We start from the raw sequence: 20,835 nt of genomic DNA on the forward strand, positions 1-20,835 counted from the left end.
ACAGGCAGATCTGAGACTCTCATTGGCCAGCCAGCCTAACCTATTGGTGAGCTCTAGGCCAAAGAGAGACCCTGTCTCATAAAACAGTATGTATGATAGTGCCTGAGGAATGACACCCAAGGGTCCCAATGACCTCCACGTATCACCCATGTACATACACACACACACACACACACACACACACACACACACACGTGGACCTGTGTGAATACACACATATATACACAAAAGATAGGTGACAAGATGGATGGATGGGGTGGATGAATGGACAGATTAGCAAACAAACAAAGTAGATCCAATGGACATCTCAATCTCAGCCCAAGCTCAACTCATAAGATGGTAAAATCTCTTTCAGGTCTTCTCCTCTAAGTAGAAATCAATTTCCTGGTAATGTGGATGATGTAGTTAATGCCAGCCAGAAATTAACAGGGTGGTTGTGAGGCTTCCAATCACAAACACAGGGCACGTGGCCAGGTGGCCCCAAGACAGGCCAGAGCTGAAGCACAGCATCCTCCAGGAAGCTTCAGTGAGTACAGGGGAGGAGAAGGGGGAGGAAGAGGAGGAGGAGGAGGAGGAGGAGGAGGAGGAGGAGGAGGAGGAGGAGGAAGGAGTAATTAGACCTGGACATCTCAGTCAATAAACCCAACATCCACTGTAATTACTGTGTGGCAGCTGCCTGTGGGTTGCCCACTGGGTCTGCCCAAAGCATCTGTCACAGTGATCTCTGCAAGCCAAGTGCCAAGGAAGAGGAAAGATGACGTCTGCTCTGTGTCAAAGGCAGCAGACACAATGGAGTATGCGATGTATTCAGATCACACACAGAGACTCTCAGGATCCCTTCCTCCTCCTTCTTTATTTGTTGTTTTATCTTTGGTTTAGTAATAAATAAATACATGTGTGTCTATTCCTGCCTAAATCTGAAACAATAAATGCGGATATAAAAATCGCAAGGGCACTGTTCCCTATACATCTTTTGAATGAATTGTCCCTATTTGGGGCTTCAAGAATGTGTATTCTGGCTGCGTCTGAGTCGGGGGTTTTAAATTAATTTTTCATTTGATGATAGAGGGCGTCAGATGGAAGATGATTCTGGAGGAAGTTGCAGCAGATGCCACCGCTTCTTGGCCGTCATTAGGGGAACTTTCCATCCGTGGCTTCTATTAAATTTCTCATCAAACTGCTGGTAATTTCCAACTAGTCAACACAAACCACTTTTTTAGGGAAGCCTTATAAAAAGTGCTTCTCTGGAGAGAAGGAAATGAGAGCAAGCAGACCTTGCCTGTTCTCTGCCCTGTGGAGTCTAACTATACCATGTCCCCGTCTGTGCCCAGTTTCAGATCACACCTATTTGTGAGTAAGAAACAGTAGGAAAGGGGAAATGAAAATCTGGAAGTTTCAGAAACCCATGAGAAACCTGGGTAGGACCACATTCATGTACATCCCACTGTGAATGAACTCCCTGAGAGTATATCAGATTGAAGTCAGAGAACATAGATACATGTTCTACTTTCATTTCTGTTGTTATGATTTAAAAAAAAAAAATCACGAAGCAACTTAGGAGAGAAAGGGGTTTGTCTCAGCTTATAATTCCAGGTCATTGTGCCAAAGTCGAAGCAGGAGCTTCACATAGCTAGTTACATCACATGCACAATCAAGAGCAGAGAGAAAAGAATACATGTTTGTTTGCTTGTGTTCAGCTTGGTGTCTCCACACTGACACAGTTCAAGCAAGACCCTTTGCCTAGGGAATGGCGCTGCCCACAGTGGGCTGTATCTTCCCATGTCAATTAACACAATTGCCCACAGATACACCCACAGGCCAAATCAGTGTACCCAATCCCCCCTCACTGAGACTCTCTTCCCAAGTAAAGTCTAGATTGCATCACATTGAAGATTAAAACTAACCAGGAATGGTGACCTGGGATCTGCTAGGAGGTGATCACTCACAGTAACTGCAAATGTCTCTTTAACATTCCAAGTGTCACTCAATGTTCTAAGTGACTTGCAAATAACAGTATTTAATTTCATGCTTTCCACTGATTAGGGTATTCACCCCAGGAATCTTCTATCTGCTACAAGTTCTCAAAGAATTATCTTCCATTTGATATAGTTTCTTACCAAATGAAAAAATAATTTTAGAAAAGCCCAATTCAAATGGAGCCAGAACAAATGTTACTAGAGTTCAAACTTAGGAATAAATCCATCAGAAAGGTGCACATGTGACAAACCCCTTGTATCCAGTTGACAGTGCTTAGACTTGAACCCAGGCAGTTCAAGTGAGTGTTTGCCTTTGCCTCTCACAACAGTCTGTGCTGTGGATATTACTCTATGTAAATAAAACACTGATGGCCAGTGACCAGGCAGGAAGTATAGGCGGGACAAAGAGAGAGGAGAATTGGGGAAACAGGAAGAAGGAGGGAGAGACACTGCAGCCACCGCCAGGAGAAGAGCATGTAAAGAAGCCGGTAAGCCACCAGCCACATGGCAAGCTATAGATTCATAAAAATGGGTTAATTTAAGATATAAGAACAGTTAACAAGAAGCCTGCCACGGCCATACAGTTTATAAGTGATACAAGCGTCTGAGTGATTATTTTATAAGTGGATTGTGGGACTGCGGGGCTTGGGGAACCTGGAGAGAAGCTCTCCAGCAACAAGTCTGTCCTCAAGAGGTACTCTGGTGAGCTCCTCTTCCTCCTAGACCAGGGTCTTCCCACGGATACAGGGAAGCTGTTGGGTATGTCTCCTGATGCAAGTATCAATGGTGCTACTCTTTAGACAAAGTTTGTAGCCTATACCCAAAGTTACTTCCTGGGTACTCTGTAGGTCATCCCAGGAAAAGGATGTCTGCCTGGGGCAAAGGACTAAGGAAAATGAACACCCTAGTCAAAGAAACCAGGAACCCAGCACCAGGGAATTCCATAGCAATGGAGGGAAATCCCCAGCTGAATTCCATGAAACAGCTTAGAGAGCAACCAGGCCAGTTGAGGGCAGAGAGGGCGGTGGGAGACAGAGACTAAGGAGGAAAAAGAAGTGGGCCAGGCAGATTATCTGACAGGGGTGGCTAACTGGAAACTGCATTGAGAGACATTCTAGAGAGCCGTGGAGAACACAGAAAGGCCAAGACAAAGATGTAAAATAAAACCAGGAAAAGAGAACATGAAGATTTTATTATTAGCAAGTTGAACAGAAAGAAAATGTAATTGTAGATGCATAATCATTACATACTCCCTGGATCAGCAATAAACAATATTTGCATAGCCATAATAACATGCAAACAACAATAATTCCAACAAAATGCAGAATTATACTACGGAGAGTACAGGGTGAAGGGAGAGCAGAGCGTGAGGAAGTCAGAAGTAATTGCCGACGTGGGAAAGGAGAGCATCAAATGTTACCCAAGCAGCTCCTTCTGGAAAGAGCAGTGGGAAGAATTCAAAGGCAATAGATTCTGGGGAGCAGGACAGATGTGCAGAGGGGACAGTCTCCGGCTGCTGCAAGAAGCCTTTCCTCAGGTACCAGATGCTCAAAACCCAGGGGTGTATTACTCCATGGAAAATTAAAATCCATCTCAAAAACTTAAAATAGCTTTTCTCTGTACTTTATTTTCATTACATTAATAGTGTGTGTGTGTGTGTGTGTGTGTGTGTGTGTGTGTGTGTGTGTGTGTGTGTGTGTGTGTGTGTACCCCAGCCACAGTAAGTATGTGGAGGTTCAAGGACAACTGATTCTCTTCTTCACTCCTGTGGGTTCTTGGGATGCAACTCAGGTCATCAGTCTTGGTAGCAGGCACCTTTACCCACTGGGCTATCTCTCTCTAGCTCTTTTTCTATACTATAAAGATGCACTTTTTTTCACTGGTATGAATCTGCTGGAAGGAACCCCTCCATCTATACATCTAGCCACACAGAATGGGACTGGAAGACTCCCTGATTGGCATGCCTTACTTCCCTCTCCTCCACACTGGCCTTTTCTTTTCTCAAGTCAGCTGTTTCCAAATTGAAAAGGTCAGATGTAAGCAGTATGGGGGTGGGGGAGCATGTGCATTTGGAAGAAATGATTCAGGCTTGAGTTTGTAGCCTTAGCCATTGAGGTAAAAACAAAATTTCTCTTCAGTTCAAAACATTACAAGCAGAAAGGGGAAAACCTCTCTCCTCTCCTCTCCTCTCCTCTCCTCTCCTCTCCTCTCCTCTCCTCTCCTCTCCTCTCCTCTCCTCTCCTCTCCTCTCCTCTCCTCTCCTCTCCTCTCCTCTCCTCTCCTCTCCTCTCCTCTCCTCTCCTCTCCTCTCCTCTCCTCTTCTCTCTCTCTCTCTCTCTCTCTCTCTCTCTCTCTCTCTCTCTCTCTCTCTCTCTCTCTCTCTCTCTCTGTGTCCCTTCCTCCCCCCTCCCTTCATCTCTCTCCTATCTCTCTTCCTTCCCCACCCCACATACTCTTCCAAGTCCAGCAAGATGAAATTATTGCCCGGTAAGATTCACAAAACGTTTACATAAAAGATCCCCAGCCTAAAGGTGTTACGCACCATCAGCATTGCCGGCAGCAATTTGATCTTGAAATAAATTTGCAGTACAAGCTTGTCTATCCCAATTGATTGGAAACAGGCGTGCGCTGAAATGTAGAAAAATCTAGATAATCCACGGTTATCCGCACTCCATTCCCCTGTGTAGAAGAGGGCTGGAAAGGTCGCCCGGCCTGCTGAGTGCACCAATGTGAGGGTTTGTTCTGAGTCCCTAAGGATGCAGTAATACAAGGCTGTTTGTATTGACTAAGAAAACGTGTGGAAATTAACATTAATCAATTAGCAAAATGTATTTGCAGCAGCAGAAGCTGGGCCATACTGTGTAAATAATAGTTTTTAGTTCAAGATATGGAGATGAAAGCCATTCACCATGTGAGTCCTTGGGTGACTTTCAGCAAAGAGTGTTCAGTTGTCACTCAAAGGCCATTACTGGGTCAGGTGGCCATCTTTCATTACTAGCTACCAGGGTCAGCTCAGAACTTAACTCAAAGCCTCATCTAACAGTGACACAATATAATGACACTTGGCTCCTTGCTTGCCCTCTTATTCTTCTGAGCTGGTGTGGTCTTTTCTGGAATCTAGGTAGTTGGAGTGAGATCAGTAAGCAGATATAACAAGGGGAAACCCAGATGGTCTAGTCTTCCATCCTGCAACTGTCCATCTTGTCTGAAGACAAAGGAGAGCTACCTTCCTTCAAGCCAACATGCTATTCTCCAATGACTTGTCATCCTCACTTTTCCAGACAATAAAACCAAGGCTTTGAGAAGCTGAGTATTTTGTTAATGTAAGTGAAAGAGATTTGAACCCAAATCCATTTGTGGCGTCCTCAGTCCCACGGTCTACCATGCACTGATTCCTACTATAGATTCCCAGTTCCTCCCGAAGTTGGACCACCCTCCTACATTTTGATGGAGCCCGGGGATGAAGGTGCTGGTTTCTAGGGTGGGCACTCAGCACCCAGCCTCCTATTTTCATAACCCAGTTTTGAAAAGGTATTTTGAGAGGGTGGGATGACCTGAGCCTTGTCCTTGTACCTCGTTATCTTTGTGGTCCCCACAGGTCACATGGCTGAGGCTACCTGGCTTGAGTATTCTTCTTTAAATATTCAGATGTTTTCACTGAGAGTCTTTACATGATACTCTCTTTCCACAAATATCACATGGCCACTCCTTTGCTCCCTCATGCCAGAGTTCATGAATTCCCTTCTCGATACTGTCTGCCCTTACCCATCCACCTAAGACACAACCACATTGTGTTAGTTTCTGGTCTCATTGCTGTGACGAAACACCCAGGAAAGCAATAAAAGAAGAGTTTGTTTTGCTTCAGTTTGAGGAATTGTCCATCATGGCAGGAAAGACAGCAGGAACAGGAGGCTGCTGGTGTCCACCGTCAGGAAGCAGAGAGAGATAAATGAAGATGTTCAGATGACTTTTCTCTTTTTTATTCATCAAGGAACCCCCACCTGCATCCACAGGGCTGCAACGATCAGGATAGATCTTCTGGCTTCAATTAAACCTTTATGCAAACACCTTCGTAGTTTAACAGCCAGAAGTGTGTTTCCATGGTGATTCTAAACCCAGTCATGTTAATACTGAAGTTAACCAGCACACTCCCTCTACTCTAATCTCCAGCCGTCCATCTCCTTCTATGCTTTTGCTCTTGCCCCCTAGTGACCCTTACTATGTAACATTTACTGTTCTCCTAGAGTGTTGCCTGTCTCTCCTCACTAGAGATACATTTCATGATCGGGAATTTCTGTCACTGTTATTCTCTGAGTGTCCTAAGTGCCTAAAATAGCCTGCATATAGTAAGTGCTAAAGATATCTTATCAAATAATACATAAGCAACTAGATGGCTAGATGGATAATTATATGTCTATGGATATGATGGATGGATAAATAGATGTCTGTGGATATTACAGATGGATAAATAGATTGAAGAATGGATAAGTGGATATAGTTAAGAGGATGGTAGATAGATGATGGAGAGATGGGTGAGTAGATAGATGGATGGATGGACAGATGGATTGGTGAGTAGGTGGATGGATGAGTGAATAGTGAATGAATGAGTGGATTGATGAGTAGATAGGTGGATGGATAATGAGAATCTGAGTAGATAAATGGATGAATAGATAGGTGAAATAGAGGGTGGGTAGATGAATGGATGGGTAGATGAATAGGAAGGTGGGAAGAGGTCAGATGGACAGATAGATGGATAGGTGGACAGGTGAGTGAGTGGATAAGTAGGTGGATAACTATATGAGTAGATACATAAGTGGGTATATAGGTATTTCAGAGGGAAGGTGGATGAGTGGATAAATGGCAGGAAGTTGGGTGTATAGATGGGTAGATAGATGAAAGAATTGGTTGGTAGACAGGTTGATGAATAGATACATCAGTATATTGGTGGAAATATGGGTTAGTGGGTGGGTGTATAGATAGATAGGTGAACAGACAAGTGGGTGAGAGAAAAATGAACAACCATATCCCACATTCTTCTGGTAGGATCTCCTTTGAAAGGCTTCTTCCTGCAGGTCCCTACAGATGCCAGACTTACAAGTCTCCCACTAGGCAATGAGTTTCTCACCCCTAGAATCTAAGAGTGTACACACACACAGGGCACACACAGTCTTCCCCAGCTCCAGGTATGTGAACTCAGCAGAGAACAGTGCCCAAACTGACTGCTGTTACAACAGTGACTCATTCACTAAGGCCTCAGAGTGCAGACACAAGTAGAAACCCAACTCAGCTACATAGATGTGAGGTGGGAGCAGCTTCACTAGTCCTCATTTATCCACATCAGTGGCTTATCTCAGGCCACGTTTACCACTAAGCCACGTTTACCACAGTGAGCTAATGACTGCTTCTGCACCATGTTGGGAAGTGGATTATGGAGGGGAAGGGACACCCATACATCAAAGGATTTTTCTCCTCTGCAGCCACTGCTTTGGGATCTAGGCTATGCATCACAGGACTCAGAACTTCAAATTTGGTTCCTAACCCTCCACTGACCAATGAGCAGGATTTAGAACAGACCAGGAAGATAGCACCAGCGGGGGATGGGTTTGGATGAGCTTAGATGACCTTCAGAGAGACAGGAGCAGAGGTGACAGGGAGTCCCTTAAACTGGAGGTCTAATAATAGCCACTTGGATAAATAAATGCCCCTTGTGTTTTAACAAAGGCCTACCACATTCAAATGAAGACGACAGGATAGAACTTAGGGATGTAAAGAAAGGTTTTCTGATGATCTTGATAGAGAGGGAAAAGTAGGCTATAAAAATTCACCTATTCTTTCTAATCTTATTTGTTGTTCAGAATCTAGATGTGTGGTAAGGGTGGACCCCAGAAAACAACCACTACCAACCTGTGACTGAGGGGGCCTGGGGCATTTAAACTTCTCTTTTACTACATTTTCTACACCTTGTCTAATTTTCTCTAAAAGAGTCCAGCATATAGATTTTAGGCTAGCATGAAGAAAGAGAAAGAACACTTGTCTGTGCATGGAATATCAACACAAAAATGATTGTATGCAGAATATGAAGAGCTTCCCCTTGCCCAACTGCTTGAATTAAAGCTATTGCAGCCACACACTGTGGCCTCGGGAACTGAGCTTGCTTCTCCTGATGCAAGTCTTGCCTCCCTGAACTGCCAAAGCCTTCCTGTTTCTCATTTCTGAGGTCATGTCAACAAACGTGAAAATCTGTCTCCATCTCAGCTTCTTCAGCAACAGCCACTCTCACAATTTTCCCTCCATGCCTCTTTTTCTCTGTAGATACTATTAGGTCTTCCAGGGGTGCCCCTGACATCCATAGTGTGCCCAGGAAACTTCTCATCATGCTTCCCAACCCAAAGAAGCATCCTTCTATGAAGCCTTTTCTAGACTCTTGGGAAAGCACCAAAGTTGACCTCAGATACCCAAAGCCTAAACCTGCTGAGAGATGTTCCCAGGAAACAGTTTTATGTTATCCTTCAGCAACTACAATGGAGGTTGGTTTTGTCCCCCAAAGATGTGGGAGAATAGGGAGACACAATGCCAAGAACTCTAACTGTGGGAGTGAGAAGTGGCTTGGAGGGTTCTCAGGGGCCCATGAAATGGGAAGAAATTTCTTTCACCCAAGTGCATCCTCACTTGAGTAGGGAGAGGCTGTCACCTTCAACTGTGGGGTCCTGAGGAGCAGAGGAGTCTTCCGCCATCTGGGAGCCCATTATGATTTCCTGCATTATGAAAATCATACTCCTTTGCCCTTAAGGAGGCAGTACATCTTCAAATGGCCTGTAGATGCCAATCATGACACAGCGCATCTCATCTGCTCACAGCCCAGCTGTCTTATTGCCTGTCATCCCCTTCCAATAGATTACATGCTGATGTGATCAGAAAGGACAGGGTGATTCTGCCTCCTGATATCACTGCAGAATAAGGAGAAGGTGGCTTGTGCCGTGATGGGGAACATGCTAGGAACAAAGCTGCTAGGCCCTTGACCCCTCACCTGAAAACACATCTAATAAGAATCTTGCTTTGGTCCTCTTCTGGGCTGGGAGCTCAGAGCTCTCCCTCATCACCCTCCTCTGCCAATAATTGTCATTTGCTTGTTCTAGAAGTCCAGTTACTTTTTTACCATCTGCATCATATCTGAGTGAAGAAAGGCCTGTGAGTCTGCCTCCTCCTTTAATTCCATAGGGCAGGCCAACATCTCATTAATGGACCAATGGCACTCTGTATTCTGATCAGGTGCTAAATGTACCTATGAGCCACCTATGAGTGTGTATATATGTGTGTCTGTCTGCCCATCTGTGTGTTGTGTATGTGTTTTGTGTGTGTGTTGTGATTTGTGTATATGTTTGTGTTTTGTAGGCTGTGTGTATGTGTGTGTGTGTCTGTCTGTCTGTCTGTCTGTGCATAAGTAGGCCAGGGATGGATGATGAATGTCTTCTTCCGCCTCAGTTGTCACATCATATAGGCAGTCAAGAGCAGAGAGAAAGGGAGTGCGTGTGTGCTTAGCACCCAGCCAGCTTTTTCTACACTTATGCAGTCTGGGGTCCCAAACCAGGGAATGGTGCTGCCTACCTTCAGACTGGATCTTCCCACACCCACATCGATCAAGACAGTCAAGACAATCCCCCACAGATAACCCACAGGCCAACCCAACCTAGATGATCCTCGCTGAAACTCTCTTCACAGCTGATTCTAACTGATTTGGCAACTAAAATCAACCATCGCAGTGTCTCTAACTGAACCTGGGGCTCACCGGTTCACTTCAACTGGCTGGCCAGCAAGCCCCCGAGGTCCTCCTGTCTCTGCCTCCTCAGTACTGGAGCTACCGGTGCATGCTGCCACACCTAGCTTTTACAGGGGTTCTGGGGACTGAACTTGAATCTTCATGCACACTTGGCCAGCATTTTACCCACTGATCTCTCTCTCCAGTTCCTCGGGGCATGCCTTAATTTTGCCTGTAATCATCTGTGGTGTTCTATGTATCATCTAGGGAGAACAAATGCCTGAAATCCCATCTCCAACACTAATGGCCTTGAGAATGTTCAAACTGGGCCCACTTCATTCAGGGTGTAAATGGCAAACGCTTTGTTCAGGAGCAAAACAAAGAACCAAATTGTGTGTGACCCAGCCTGGCACCTTTGAATCCTGCCATTTGTTAAGCACACTCCCCATGCATATAATTAATCCAATTTGGCTCCATGAGAAAGAAATTACTTCCCTTAATGATGCCATATTGGAATTAACCAATTCAGTACTTAACCCATATTCTCTTGTGAGCAGCCGCGCTAGAGACTGTCTCCTAGGAACACTGGGAAAGCCTTTTCAAAGACTCGGGGGAGGGGGAGGGGAATTGAAAGATTAGCTAAGAGGAAACATCACTTGTCTCTTCCGAAATTTAGGGTGGCTTGGGTCATGAGTCTTTCTTCTTCCTCAGCACTGGGATCCAAGTCTAGTTTCATGATATACACTCAGCCACCTACTGCAGGCTGATCGATGAAATCACTACCCAAAGAAACCTCTGTCAACCAGTCCTGGAACAGAGTCCCAGTCAGACGGTGTCTCCAGGATGGCAATTCAGTGATCAAAGAATCAAAAACAACATCCTTGCTTCCTTTTCTTGTTCCAGCCTGGAGACTTTTTTAAGTGCATTCGGATCTTAGAGCGGTCCAGGCTGGCTTAGAAGGTAACACCAAAATGTTGTTTGGCTGAAAGAGACGTGGGTCAGCAGGATGCCAAAAGTAGTTTCTAAGATTGCTTTCACTTTACAAATCGTGCAGCTCTCTTGCCTGCATGTGTGAAGAAGAGGGAAATCACTTTGCCAAGTGAGGGTTCAATCTCACTTGCTTTGCTTGGCACAGGCTTCCTGAAGTCTTAAGGTAGCCATTGTGAGGTAAATTGGACTTCACAAGAGCTGACTGAGGCTGGGGGTGGGGTTGGAGGCAAGTGTCTGAGGATTGCATTTCCATCCCACTACAAAGGAAGGGCAGGATGAAATGACATAAGCAGGCATTCCTCTGTATCAAGCTGCTTCTGAGGGGCTCTGTACAATTCATGATGAAGCCACATTCTTCAGCAAGGCTTGGCCAATAGACTGCATTCGAGTCCCGTCATCCGGGCCAGGGAAGCCAGGGAAAGGGATGACTGCAGCTCAGAATGTGAGTGAAAGAGGAAGCAGTCCTCAGTACCCATGCCTACACTGTCTCTAGAAGCTTCCAAGGACTGTGTCATTCACAAGCCTCCTGGCCTGACTCTGACACGTCAGGTCCACTTCCACTTCTTAGGTTGACAGGGCTGTCCCTGTCCACCACCCACCCCCCCACCCCACCCCCGTCCCTTCCTCCTCCCAGGCCAGGCTGTTGCCATGACAGCGGCAGCTTCTCTGCTGGCTTTGTCCTGTTTCACGTGGTTTGTTCCTTCCCAGCCATGACAGCGGCAGCCACGGCTTCTGAACAATCTTCCGTGAAGTTCTTTCACTCGTTCAACAAACATTTATATGTGCCAGGTAGTGTGAGGCAGAGGCTAAAGGAAAAAAATGTATAACCCTTGGGGAAAGTGTGGAGTGCTATATGCTCCTAGGACACAACAGCCGAGGAACCAGTGGGTGGCTTAGGAGTCGAGTATCTGCAGACCGAAGTCACAGTGCCATCTGCTCAGTTCTTAGGGCCTCAGAAGAGCATTGGAGGATTCCATGAGATGATCCCTGAGACCTATCAGACACTCGGTGCACACTCAGAAAATGTCAGCTTTGGCCCTTATTAAGATTATAAGCTGGACTGGGAGGGGGAGGGGGTGGCTCAGCAAGCAAAGTAATTGCCATGTGATCATGAGGACCTGAGTTCAATCCCAAGATGATATATGAAAACAGCGCATTGTGGCAGTATGCACTTATAATCCCAGAGCTGGGAAGGTGGAGACAGGCAGATCCCTGGGGCTTACTGGCCAACTAGGCTGCCTTAATCAGTGAGCCCTGGGTTCCAGTGAGAGATCCAGTCTCAAAAACAAGGTAGACAGACCCTGAGGAATGAGACCTGAAGCTGTCTTCTGTGACACACTGTGGTGGTATTGTGTTCCCTGAAATATTGTGCATGCTAATAAACTTATCTGGGGTCAGAGACAGAACAGCCACAATATTAAACATAGAGGTTAGACAGTGGTAGCACACGCCTTTAATCCTAGCATTCCAGAGGCAGAAATCCCTCTGGATCTCTATGAGTCCAAGGCCACATTGGAAACAGCCAGGCATGGTGACTCACGCCTTTAATCCCAGAAAGTGAGCCTTTAATCCCAGGGAGTGATGGCAGAAAACAGAAAGATATATAAAGCGTGAGGACCAGAAACTAAAAGCATTTGGCTGGTTAAACATTTAGGCTTTAAGCAGCACAGTTCAGTTGTGATTCATTCTGGATGAGGACTGAGAGGCTTCCAGTCTGAGAAAACAGGATCAGCTGAGGAATTGGCGAGGTGAGGTGGCCGTGGCTTGTTCTGCTTCTCTGATCTTCCAGCATTCACCCCAATAACTGGCCTCAGGTTTGATTTTATTAATAAGACCATTTAAGATTCGTGCTACATCTGGCGCCCAACGTTTGTGGTACAAATTCACGAAAAAGCTGCTTGTCTGTGGCCCTGCTGGCCCCAGTTCAGACCCAAGCTACACTCAGCCAGTTGTGGTGGCACACTGGTTGGATTTATTAAAGAAGACAGAGGCAGGAGGATCCCAAGTTTCAGGCCAACCTAGGAAAAGCTTCTGCTGGGGCCGAGCCACAAACAGTGGTAGGACCATGGAGGCAGTGGCTGCTGCTCTGAGTTACTGGCTTCTTCTCATTGTGTTGGTGACTGCAATAATGCTGCTATCTGGGACAAAGGGTTTGATTTTATTAATAAGACCATTTAAGATTTGTGCTACACTGGGCGGTGGTGGCGCATGCCTTTAATCCTAGCACTTGGGAGGCAGGTGGATCTTTGTGAATTCAAGGCCAGCCTGGTCTACAGAGCGAGATCCAGGAAAGGCGCAAAGCTACACAGAGAAACCCTGTCTCGAAAAACCAAAAAAAAAAAAAAAAAGATTCGTGCTATAACACACACACACACACACACACACACACACACACACACACACACACACGATCCCTTCTATGCAAGCTTAGGCAGTGTCAGTTCTGACCCTTACCAAGATCAATCCCACTAGTGTTCTGTTCCAATAGTATTTAGGCAAAGGCAAGAGCCCAGCCACATTCTGGATGTGTTAAGAGAGCCAGAGTGAAAGCACCAAGGGACAGCACAGGATCTGAGGAGGGATGGGAAACAGTGGTATCAACTGATAGAAATGTACAACTTCTCTGACAGCTGTGGACACAGTGAACTGGAGTGACCTAGACTAGAAAAGGGCAAAGTCCAAAGTCATGTATGCGCCCCCATGGACTGATTTCAATGTGACAGTGGGGGAGCGTTCCTCTGCAGAGGTGAAAGAGGCTGCATGTTCTACAGAGCAGTAGAGATAAGAGAGGTTCTTGGATTTGAACCCTAATCTACTGTCTCTGCTCCTGTGACCTTGATGATGTAACCTGACCACTGGTGCCTCAGTTTCCCCATGTGTACATCAAGGCCATCAAGGACCACTGCCAACCTTACAAGGGTGACATTGGAGCTTATTCTGTTAACTTGTGAATTTGGAAGCATGTCCAGCATGTCGCTGTCCACAGTGATCATTGCTTACGACACAGAAACACGAGGACCGTGTGACCCTCAGCCAGACAAGAGAGCAGAAGCTGAAGAAGAGTCAGGAGTCTGGAAGATGTGGTGCTGATGTCTGGACAGGTGACCCCAGGAAAAGCAGCATGAAGGAAGAGTGAGTGTCAAGGACAGCCCGATAAGTGAGACAAGGTACAAAACTCAAGTACAAAACTGGGAACGGACTTCGGGTATAAAAAGTTTGCCCTGATGCTTTGGGTAGACGTAAGGTGCCAAGATGGTTTCATTAAGTGAGAAGATTGGACTTGCTAGATTTCTCTCCCACGTGCGGGGACTTGACAACTCTGCTCGCTCCGCACACTGTGATGCAGGCCAGAAGGCAGGCCTAGTGCTTGTCAATCAGCCCGAAGCTCTCAGTCCCCCACACCCTTGAAGCAGAGTTTCAAGGAACTTTGAGCATTTCTTAAGATAAAAACAGCATAAAGGAATCAACCACGGAGTCAGAACGATGACATGGAATGTGTTGCTATGACAACCTAACTCCCATTATTTTCAAATCCCATGGCAAAGATCTAGCCAGCCACAGACCTGAATAGGGGTGCCAAGAGGCATTCTGCCTTTTGTTTGTGGGAGGGGGCAGAGCCAGCCTAAAATGGGTCTTTTCATTTCCCTTGGTAATGAGATGGACCTGAAGTGAGAACTTCCCCAAGAGCTTCTGTACCAAGGAGCCCTGTACTCCAGCTCCGTGAGACAAGGAGTCACTGTGGTAATGGTTGCCAGCAATGTCCCTGCTAAGCATCCTTCTTCATCTCCACTAGGTACTCTGTAGGAATTAGCTCATGAATCCTCATGATGATGGGAGAGAACAGAAATTATTTGTTCTGGGAATCCTGCCTGCACTACTAATCAACCATTTGCATATATGAATACAAGTGCCTCTGGAAGTTAGTCTACCTTTGTCGTTTTTATTACATTTTTATTTCTTTTTTTTTTTTTTTTTTTTTTTTGGTTTTTCGAGACAGGGTTTCTGTGTGTAGCTTTGCGCCTTTCCTGGGACTCCCTTGGTAGTCCAGGCTGGCCTCGAACTCACAGAGATCCACCTGGCTCTGCCTCCCGAGTGCTGGGATTAAAGGCGTGCGCCACCACCACCCGGCATACATTTTTATTTCTTGGCATGTGTGTACCAGCATGAGTGTGCTGAGGTACATGTGTGGAGGTCAGAGGATAAATTGTGGGAGTTGGTTTTCTCCTGGAGATCAAACCCAGGTTGTCAGGCTTGGCAGTGGGTGTCTTTACCCATTGAACCATCTTGTCCTGGACTTTCTCTGATACACATTGTTTGGAAAAACCCATCATGGTCTCCAAGCTCAATCTGGTGGCCTGGATGGCCTGGTAAGCACAATGAGTTATTAAGTGACTAGGAATTGCATTGTCCAAATGTTATGTCTAGGGTGTGACATGTTGGCTGGCTGCTGGAAGCAGTATGATGGCGTCTTGGCCCACTTGTGGCCTCACATGGAAGCAGGAAGGTAAATTGTATCTATCTTCAAGAGAAACTGTGGTCGTAAAGTAGATTAGAGATTTGTTCAAAGACATAAAAAAATTCAGGACCTTAAAATAAATAGTCATTAAATGTTCACAGTGTGGCAGTCGCTAGGTCAAAAGACATAGCTGTTGGTTAAAGAAGATTGTAAATTCCACTCGCCTGCACCTGCAGTGTGGCCTGTTCCCCCTCAGACTTGCTAAACTTACAAAGTCATTTTGTTTTAGCACCCGTTCTTAAATCCTTAGTAACTTGTAGAGTCCTAACGCTTTAGTTTAGCTATAAACTTCCATCTGTCCGAGGGAGGCCATGATAACTCAAGGAAAATTAGTTGCCTGGGCTGTTTATGTGTGTTACTCTTGTTTTCATTGTTTTATATTCCACATTCCAAGGCAGACCTCTGGAAACAATGGACAGGAGTGTGTGTGTATGTGTGTGTGTGTGTGTGTGTGTGTGTGTGTGTGTGTGTGTGTGTGTGTATGTGTGTGTGTGTGTGTGTGTGTGTACATACCAGTGCACATGAACATGTCTATGCATACATGTGGGGGCCCAAGACAGCCTCAGCTGTCATTCCTCAGATGCTGACTGCCTTGTGTTTTTAAGATGGGGTCTCTCATTGGCCTAGAACTTATCTAACAGGCTGAGGCTAGTCAACCAAGAAGATCCTCCTGGGTCTGCCTCCCCAGCACTGAGATTAAAAGTGTGCACAACCCTAGCACTGAGATTAAAAGTGTGCACAACCCCAGATGCTCTTGCAGGGGACCTGAGTTTGGATCCCAGTCAGCCACATCAGATGACTCAAAACTGCCTGTAACTCCAGCTCCAGGAGATCCGACACCTTCTTCTAGCCCCTGTGCATAACTGCACACACCCACACATACCCCCCACACATACACACACACACACACACACACACACACACACACACACACATATACCCCACACACACACACAAATAGAAATAAATATTTTTAACAAGTTTTCACTATCACACCTGGATTTTTTACATGGGTTCTGGGGATCAAACTTGGGTCCTCATGCTTTCAAGGTAAGCAATTTTCCACCCAGGTTTCCCTCCCCAGCTCAGGTGCTGACTTTTAAACAGGACATTTTGAGATTGGAATAAAAAGCCTTTATTAAGTACCAAAGGGCTCTCCCTATGTGAGTAGCAGAAATGCTAAATACATTTTGGTCTGAAATCCCTATAAAAATTCATAAGATAAAGAAGGGTATTGTTCATGTTTCAGTCCCAAGCCAACTAGAGCTGGAGATGGGTGAGCTAGGTTAGTTGAGGTGGGATGTCCTGCCCACTATGAGTAGCATCATTCCCCTGGCTCTGACCACCATCACCATAGTCCCAACACAGAGGTAGATACAGCAAGCACTTTGTTCATAACCAGCCAGCCGGCTGCCTGCACCAGGTTATAAGTAAACAGAACAAATCTGAGCTCCTGAACTGTTTGGGTTTCTTTTCCTGTTGCTGTGATGAAATATACACCCCAAAAGCAACTTAAGGTAGGAAAGGTTAATTCTGGATCATAGCTCAAAGGTACAGCAGGAGTTTGAAGCAGCTGCCCACACCACATCCACAACCAGGAAGCAGACAGGGTTAAATGCCTGCTGCTGCTCAGCCCCTTTCTCCATTTAGACACTTCAGGATCCCAGCCAAGGATGATGCTGCCCCCAGTGGGCAGGTCTTCCCTCCTCGACCTAACCAAGATAAACTTCCACAGGCATGTCCTTGGCCCAGGTGAGTCTAGGTTCTGTCAAGCTGACAACACTATCCATCACAAAGACTATAAGCAGAGGACCTCAGGCTACAACATAAGCATGTCTCTGACACACACACAATATGCAAAGTTCCAAGCCAGATAATGAGCATAAATCTGTTCCCATCCACTAACCTCTATCTGCTTTCCTTTCCTCTAGAATGAAGAAACAAATTGATTGGAGACAGGACAGAGATCACCTACATCTGGTTTCCCAGACACACACACTATTGCCATAAATAGTTGTATCCCAAAGTGTGAAGAGAGAGAGGGTCGTGTGTGCTCACAATCTGTGGGGAGTGTGGGGACAGAGCTGTTCCAGTGAGACTAGCCAGACTCCCATGGAGTTTGGCAGCCTCTGCACCCCTCTGGTGAGCAGCAGATACCAGCAACATAATCTCATTGGAAGAAACCAATTTTCCCACCATCTCACCAAAGACAGAGAATAAAGAAGGGCAAAAGTTGCCTTCTCACTGGAGGCCAGATTAACCCATCGGCATGCCTGGTTCTCTTCCATCGTGAGCCCTGTGCAGGTGCAGATGCCATTGAAGAAAATGGATGGATGCATCACACACCGCTGTATTAGCAGTCACTCTCGCCTTTCCAATATTTGGGCTACATTTTTTACTTCAAAAATCCAAACAGCTATAATTATAAGTTAACTCTCTGACAAGACAGCTAACTGTGGCCTGTGAAAAGCAATTATTTTGACATTGATTATTTTCTACATGGGAACAGAGTATTGCAATTGTAGCTTGCTAAAAAGCGATCGCCACCTTCTAGGATGTGTTCCTGATTTGGCTGCAGTTAATTAATGAGTGTTGTGGGGGGAGGGGAAGGTGAAGCTGGCACATCATTTAACATACAAATTAATTGACATGAAATAAATTAATACATTTAATTTAAATGTTATTAATCTACCAAACAGAGAGGAACAGGCAAGGGGCTTCCGGAGCCATGGCATTAGCATCAGCTACAGGGATGTCACCCAGTTACCATGGCAACTGCCTCATTAGGCTTCCTGGGGAAGCCAGCACATAGCATGGGGCTCAGGAGCAGTGGGCAGAGGATTCCAGACATCAGATAGAAAATCAGAAATATCAACTAGGAGCAAGCGGTGCTTTGAGGATGGAAGTTGGAAGAAGCTGTTTATCTATAGGTGACCTGGGCTCCAGCCTACGACCAAAAAGAGAAAGAGAAAGAAAAGAACAACCAACATATTTTTTAAGATAAGGTGTTAGCCCAAGAAGAAGCAGATCATCATACAATATCAAGACGGTTTGGGGTGAACAAGGAGATGGCTCACTCAATAAAGTACTTTCTCTGCGATCACAAGGACCTGAGTTCAGACCCCCAATATCCATGTAAAAAGCCAGGTGTAACAGTGAATGTCTACAGTCACAGCACTGGGGTTTGCTGGCCAACCAGCCTAGCTGAATTGGTGAGCTCCAGATTCAGTGAGAGACCCTGTCTCTAAAAACATGTGGAGGGGCTAGAGATACAGTTCAGCGGGTAAAACCACCACCCACGCAAGCCTAGCAACCTGATCTCAGTCCCCAGACTGTGGCAGACCTGCTCCCACTTTCTCCTCCAGGGTACTCTTGAGCAGGGAGGAGTGAGAAATATTTAGATAGAAATATAGAGGAGAGAGACAGATAGATAGGATAGCCTTGGGAGGACCTGGGTCAAAACCCACCAGCCCCTTCTGTCTCTTCCAAGGGGCTATTTATAGAAATGCCATGGAGTGGCACAAAAGACTTCCCTCTAGCACAGCCAAGTGCAGACCCTTCCAAACACCTGGTAACTACACACTTGGTCAATTCATCCCCTTATGCAGCCCTGCTGGGTAAAGCAAGCTCAGATCTCACTAGGAAACATCTGTGGGCTCCCACACCAGATCCCACTTTAAAATCCAGCTGGAGTGAGTAGTGTGCATCTGTAATCCCAGCATGCCCAAGGAAAAGAGGGGAGGTAGAACCAACCAGAAACTGTAGAGCAGTGGTTCTCAACCTGTGGATCACGACCTCTCTGGGGTCACCTAAGACCATTAGAAAACACATTTACATTACGATTCACAACAGCAGCAAAACTACAGTTACAAAGTAGCAATGAAAATAATCTTATGGTTGGGGGTTTCACCACAAGATGAGGAACTCTATTAAAGGGTCGCAACATTAGAACAACTGCTTTGGGGACAACTAACCCTGAGTAGGGTTTGGAGCACAGTCACAGAAACAAGAGAGATCCTGTCTTCATGAGGCAGAAGTAAAATGCTGACTTCTAAATGTTGTCCTCTGGCTTCTACTCACATGCCATGGTATTTGTGTGCACCTACTCCCTCATTCTCTCTCTCTCTCTCTCTCTCTCTCTCTCTCTCTCTCTCTCTCTCTCTCTCTCTCTCTCTCTCTCTCTCCTCTCTCTCTCTCTCTCTCTCTCTCTCTCTCTCTCTCTCTAACACATATATGCACAAAATAAATAATTAAATAAAGGCAGAAAGTGGCTGAAGAAGATACCCAGCATCAACCTCTGGCCTCACAAGTAGGTACACACACACACACACACATCACCAGCTGCCCATCTGATTATAGATTCTGTTCTTTGCATATCTGTCCCTTCCCTCTGGAGCACACTTTCCTCCCAGCCTGCTTCATGTCTCAGTTTGGACATCACCTCCCACATCCTGGCTCCCCTCGGGAGCCTCTGCAGCACCTATGTGTCCTATCAGAGCCACCATGCTCACAGTGTCACTGTTAAACCCGCAGCTGCCCAAGGTCAGGCTGTGTTCATCCCCTGCACCAGCAGCCTGGGCACCTCCGCATGCTTGTGAGGAACTCAGGATCTCAGCCTGGCCTAGCACAGGTGGATGGGAACCTGCAGCCACTAAGATTCCCCAGGAGGGCCATCTGCACAGTAAAGGCTAAGATCTGCTGCTCTGCACCTGCATCCTGAGAACAAAGCAAACAGCGGGAGCTGCACAGACATCTCTAAGCAACTTCCTCCTTATTGGTCCCTTTGCATCTAAATGCTACGTCTACCTCAGGGGACAGAGATGGACCCAGATATTAAGCACTCGGGTAGTGACACAGGCTGACTACTCACAGTGCAGAGAGGTGCAGGGTGAGCTGCAGAAGCCTTATAATGTTTAATCAATTTCTATTCAATTTCTAATCAATTTCTATTCAGCCACTTGGTCTCCCGAGACCAACACCCTAACCACTCTGCACCACAATCTTGTCATCTATAAAATAGAACCAGGGAACCCAAGTTTGGTTCCCAGCACCCACATTGGGTGCCTCACAACCACCTATAACTCCACCTCCAGGGGATCTGATGCCCTCTTCTGTCACACACACACACACACACACACACACACACACACACACACACACACAAAACAAAACACTAAACACACAAAATTAACTAGTTAATTACTTTAAAAGGACCAATAGTCTTCGTCCATTTACTTGGTATTTACTTGAATATCTGCTTTGCGCCACTCACCATTGAAACCCTCTGGAATCATCAGTGAAATAAACACAAAACATCCTGTCTTTTTGTCCTGGGAATTAAATAAAGCAATGCATGCAGGGAGCTTGGCCTGGGACATAGAGTTTTAATTCACCATCATTCATAGTCTCCAAAACCCTCTTACAATCCTTTTACTGAGTACAAACGTATTTGCTTTGCTTCCCCAAAGTTGAGTTGGTGGGGAGGGTATCATAACTATGGGTCATCTCGCTATTGTAAGCAAAAAGCAAACTCATAAGGGACAGAGTGAGATTGGACATTACTTCCCACCAGAGTCATGTTGAAGGATCTAGACAGC

General features: G+C 45.9%; 1 protein-coding gene and 1 long non-coding RNA gene across 3 annotated transcripts in view; one reads left to right on the forward strand and one right to left on the reverse strand.

Annotated features, from left to right (window-relative positions):
* Nucleotides 1-20,835, reverse strand: part of Kazn (kazrin, periplakin interacting protein) — a 1,014,985-nt gene that overhangs the window by 884,199 nt on the left and 109,951 nt on the right. The window lies entirely within an intron of this gene.
* LOC143272054 (uncharacterized) lies at nt 10,953-17,498 on the forward strand. Of its 2 annotated transcripts, none has more exons than XR_013049442.1 (3): nt 10,953-11,164; nt 13,709-13,889; nt 17,170-17,498. It is a non-coding gene; the product is annotated as an uncharacterized LOC143272054 (long non-coding RNA). The 2 variants fall into 2 exon arrangements; XR_013049441.1 differs by having other exon boundaries at nt 13,730-13,889.

Source organism: Peromyscus maniculatus, chromosome 2 (assembly GCF_049852395.1).
Source record: "Peromyscus maniculatus bairdii isolate BWxNUB_F1_BW_parent chromosome 2, HU_Pman_BW_mat_3.1, whole genome shotgun sequence".
Lineage (NCBI taxonomy): Eukaryota > Metazoa > Chordata > Mammalia > Rodentia > Cricetidae > Peromyscus > Peromyscus maniculatus.